Source organism: Schistocerca gregaria, chromosome 3, assembly GCF_023897955.1.
Source record: "Schistocerca gregaria isolate iqSchGreg1 chromosome 3, iqSchGreg1.2, whole genome shotgun sequence".
NCBI lineage: Eukaryota > Metazoa > Arthropoda > Insecta > Orthoptera > Acrididae > Schistocerca > Schistocerca gregaria.
Genome location: NC_064922.1, coordinates 589,557,354 through 589,562,519, shown reverse-complemented (window position 1 = coordinate 589,562,519; position 5,166 = coordinate 589,557,354).

Below are 5,166 nucleotides of genomic sequence, written 5' to 3'. Positions count from 1 at the left end.
AATGTAAGTTAACCCAGATGAGTAGGGAAAATAACCTTGCAACAATTGAGTATTGGTGATATGCTGCTTGACACAGTCATGATGATTAAATGTGCAAGTGTAATATTGCAAAGTGGTATAAAATGGATTGAGCATGTAAGGTTGGTAGTAGGTATGACGAATGGTAATTATGATTTACTGGGAGAATTTTTGGAAAGTATTGCTCATCTTTATAGGTGGTCACATATAGAATACTATACAACACATTCTTCAGTACTGATGGAGTGTTTGGGATTCCCACCAGGTCAGGATAATGGAAGACACAAGAGAAACAATTCAGAGGGATGGTGCTAGATTTGTTACTGGCAGGTTCAGTCAATATTGTGTATTACAGACATGCTTTGTGGACTCAAATGGGAATCCCTGGAGGGATCACAATGTTCTTTTCACAAAACACTATTGAAAAAATTTAGTGAACTGGCATTTTTTATTGACTGCAGGACAGTTCTGCTGCCACCAACAAGCATTTGTACAAGAACTGTGATGGAAAGATAAGAGAAATTAGGTTCATAAGGGGGCATGAAACAGTCATTGTTGCCTTGCTCTGTTTGCAGATGGTGTAGGAAAGGGAATGAGTATTAATGATGCAACATACCTTGAGTGGAGTTTGTAGGTGGATGGATGAATGTATATCAGTAGGTAAAAATCTCTCTGAAAAGAACTGTGGACTGTTATTGGGTAACAGGCTTTATTTTTTTTTTTTAATATTAAGTCTCTAGACAGGATACAGTGTAATAAATTCTGAACTAGTATCCATTCATTAATTCATCATGTTCTGCAGATCCCATCAAGAATGAGAACTTTCAGGGATGTGGAACAAGCCAAGGTATCCATTTATGTAAGACAAAGACATTATAGAATCTTAATCTGTATAATATATTAATGATAAATTATCACTACACTACTTAATGCTAGTAAGGCTTATGCCATCTAAATTTAATTGAGTAAATTAATAAGTGACAGCTATTAGTAGTTTAACATTTACTTGACTGCAACAGAATTTTTCAAAGAAAATATGTTTTACGTATGTGAATGCTGAGTCCTATTTAAAGTACATTTGCACTTTCCAAAGTAAACTGACTGTCAAGAAACCGTAACAAAACCAATTATATCCAGTTCAGCTCTGGTCACAAATCACACAGGAGATAACTATTACGCATGACAGTCGGCAGATACAAAGGGTATACTGCACCAAATTCTTAGGCCTTTACATAGATAGTAAGGTTAGTTGGCAACATCAGGTCTTCCAGACCATAAAAAGTTTGTTCATGGCTACTTCTGCCATAAGGAAATCTCACATTTTGGATACATGACTGTCACAGTGTCCACTAACTTTGGGCACTTCCACTCTATCTACATCTACATCTACATCTACATCTACATTTGTACTCTGCAAGTCACCCAACAGTGTGTGGCGGAGGGCACTTTATGTGCCACTGTCATTACCTCCCTTTTCTGTTCCAGTCATGTATGGTTCGAGGGAAGAACGATTGCCGGAAAGCCTCTGTGCACGCTCGAATCTCTCTGTTTTACATTTATGATCTCTTTGGGAGGTGTAAGTAGGGGGAAGCAATATATTCGATACCTCATCCAGAAACGCACACTCTCGAAAGCTGGACAGCAAGCTACACTGTGATGCAGAGTGCCTCTCTTGCAGAGTCTGCCACTTGAGTTTGCAAAACATCTCTGTAATGCTATCACACTTATCAAATAACCCTGTGACAAAACACGTCATTCTCCTTTGGATCTTCTCTATCTCCTCTGTCAATCTGACCTAGTACGCATCCCACACTGATGAGCAATACTCAAGAATAGGTTGAATGTGTGTTTTGTAAGCCACCTCCTTTGTTGATGGACTAAATTTTCTAAGGACTCTTCCAATGAATCTCAACCTGGCAACCGCCTTACCAGCAACTAATTTTATATGATCATTCCACTTCAAAGCATTATGTATGCATAATCCTAGATATTTTACAGAAGTAACTGCTACCAGTGTTTGTTCCGCTATCATATAATCATACAATAAAGGATCCTTCTTTCTATGCATTCGCAATACATTACATTTGTCTATGTTAAGGGTCAGTTGCCACTCTCTGCACCAAGTGCCTATCCGCTGCAGATCTTCCTGCATTTCACTGCAGTTTTATAATGCTGCAACTTCTCTGTATATTACAGCATCATCTGCGACAAGCCGCATGGAACTTCTGACACTATCTACTAGGTCATTTATATATATTGTGAAAAGGAATGGTCCCGTAACACTCCCCTGTGGCACGCCAGAGATTACTTTAATGTCTGTAGACGTCTCTCCATTGATAACAACATGCTGTGTTCTGTTTGCAAAAAACTCTTCAATCCAGCCACACAGCTGGTCTGATATTCCGTAGGCTCTTACTCTGTTTATCAGGCAACAGTGCGGAACTGTATCGAACACCTTCCAGAAGTCAAGGAAAATGGCATCTACCTGGGAGCCTGTATCTAATATTTTCTGGGTCTCATGAAAAAGTAAAGCGAGCTGGATCTCACACAATCGCTGTTTCTGGAATCCATGTTGATTTCTACAGAGTAGATTCTTGGTTTCCAGAAATGGCATGATATGCGAGCAAAAAACATGTTCTAAAATTCTACAACAGATTGATGTCAGAGATATAGGCCTATAGTTTTGCGCAACTGCTCGATGAGCCATCTTGAAAAGTGGGACTACCTGCGCTCTTTTCCAATTTTGGAACCTTCCGTTCCTCTAGAGACTTGCAGTACATGGCTGTTATAAGGGGGGCAAGTTATTTTGCGTACTCTGTGTCGAATCGAATTGGTATCCCATCAGGTCAAGTGGACTTTCCTCTGTTGAGTGATTTCAGTTGCTTTTCTATTCCTTGGACACTTATTTTGATGTCAGCCATTTTTTCATTCATGCGAGGATTTAGAGAAGGAACTGCAGTGCGGTCTTCCTCTGTGAAACAGCTTTAGAAAAAGGTGTTTAGTATTTCAGCTTTACACGTGTCATACTCTGTTTCAATGCCATCATTATCCCAGAGTGTCTGGATATGCTGTTTTGATCCCCTTACTGATTTAATGTAAGACCAGAACTTTCTAGGATTTTCTGTCAAGTTGGTACATAGAATTTTACTTTCAAATTCACTGAGTGGTTCACGCACAGTCCTCCTTACACTAGCTTTGACATTGTTTAGCTTCTGTTTATCTGAGAGGTTTTGACTGCATTTGAACTTGCAGTGAGGCTCTCTTTGCTTTCACAGTAGTTTCCTAAATTTGCTGTTGAGCCACGGTGGGTTTTTCCTGTCCCTCACAGTTTTAATTGGCATGTATCTGTCTAAAACTAATTTTTTACAGTTGCCTTGAACTTTTTCTATAAACTCTCAACATTGTCAGTGTCAGAACAGAAATTTTCGTTTTAATCTGTTAGGTACTCAGAAATCTGCCTCCTATTACTCTTGCTAAACAGATAAACCTTCCTCCCTTTTTTATATTCCTATTTACTTCCATATTCAGGGATGCTGCAACAGCCTTATGGTCACTGATTCCCTGTTCTGCACTTACAGAGTCGAAAAGTTCGGCTCTGTTTGTTATCAGTAGGCCCAAGATGTTATCTCCGCAAGTCGGTTCTCTGTTTAATTGCTCAAGGTAATTTTCGGATAGTGCACTCAGTATAATGTCACTTGATTTTCTGTCCCTACCACCCATCCTAAACATCTGAGTGTCCCAGTCTATATCTGGTAAATTGAAATCTCCACCTAAGATTATAACATGCTGAGGAAATTTATGTGAAATGTATTCCAGATTTTCTCTCAGTTGTTCTGCCACTAATGCTGCTGAGTTGGGAGGTCGGTAAAAGGAGCCAATTATTAACATTGCTCGGTTGTTGAGTATAACCTCCAACCATAATAATTCACAGGAACTATCCACTTCTATTTCACTACAGGATAAACTGCTACTAATGGCGATGAACACGCCACCACTGGTTGCATGCAATCTATCCTTTCTAAACACCGTCTGTGCCTTTGTAAAACTTTTCAGACAATTTATCTCTGGCTTCAGCCAGCTTTCCATACCTCTAACGATTTCAGCTTTGGTGCTTTCTATCAGCACTTGAAGTTCTGGTACTTTACCAATGCAGTTTTGACAGTTTACAATTACAGTACCGATTGCTGCTTGGTCCTCGCATGTCCTGACTTTGCTCCACACCCTTTGAGGTTGTCGCCCTTTCTGTACTTGCCTGAGGCCATCTAACCTAAAAAACCACCCTGTCGACACCACATAACCCCTGCTACCCATGTAGACACCTGCTGGGTGTAGTGGACTCCTGACCTATCCAGTGGAACCTGAAACCCCACCACCCTATGGTGCAAATCGAGGAATCTGCAGCCCACACGGTCGCAGAACCGTCTCAACCTCTGATTCAGACCTGCCACTCGGCTCTGTACCAAAGGTCCACAGTCAGCCCTGTCGACGATGCTGCAGATCGTGAGCTCTGCTGTAATCCCGCTAGCGAGACTGGCAGTCTTCACCAAATCAGATAGTCACCGGAAGCCAGATAGTATTTCCTCCAATCCGTAGTGACACACATAATTGGTGCCGACATGTGCGATCATCTGCAGATGGGTACACCCTATATGTGCTATGGAATTATCTTCAAAGAAAATTTTCTTTCTGCAGAAAATAGTTGTCCAAATTATGTGCAGAGTTCCTACAAGAATACGCTGTCGTAATCTTTTTAAGATACTTGAGATACTTGCCACCACTTCCTATAATACTTATTCCAGTATGAACTTCACAGTTGACACTTCTGTGCACTATGAAGTGAATAACATGTTCTGTGATTACAATCCAAGAATGGCTGACCTCCACTGTATTTTTAAATATCTAACTCAGGTACAGAAAGGTGCACAATATTCCAGTATCAAATTATTTAATACATTGCCAAATATTATTTATTTAAAAATAAAATAAAGATTTATTTACTAGGTAAATTCAATTATTTTATTCATTAGATGAATTTTTAGCACAGATACATAGAATTTTTATGCATGCATTTTTATTGTTTGTTACATTTTGTTGTGAAACATGTACTGTTCATTGTATGATGTCTTTTTTTTCAGTTTTTCTTCTGTT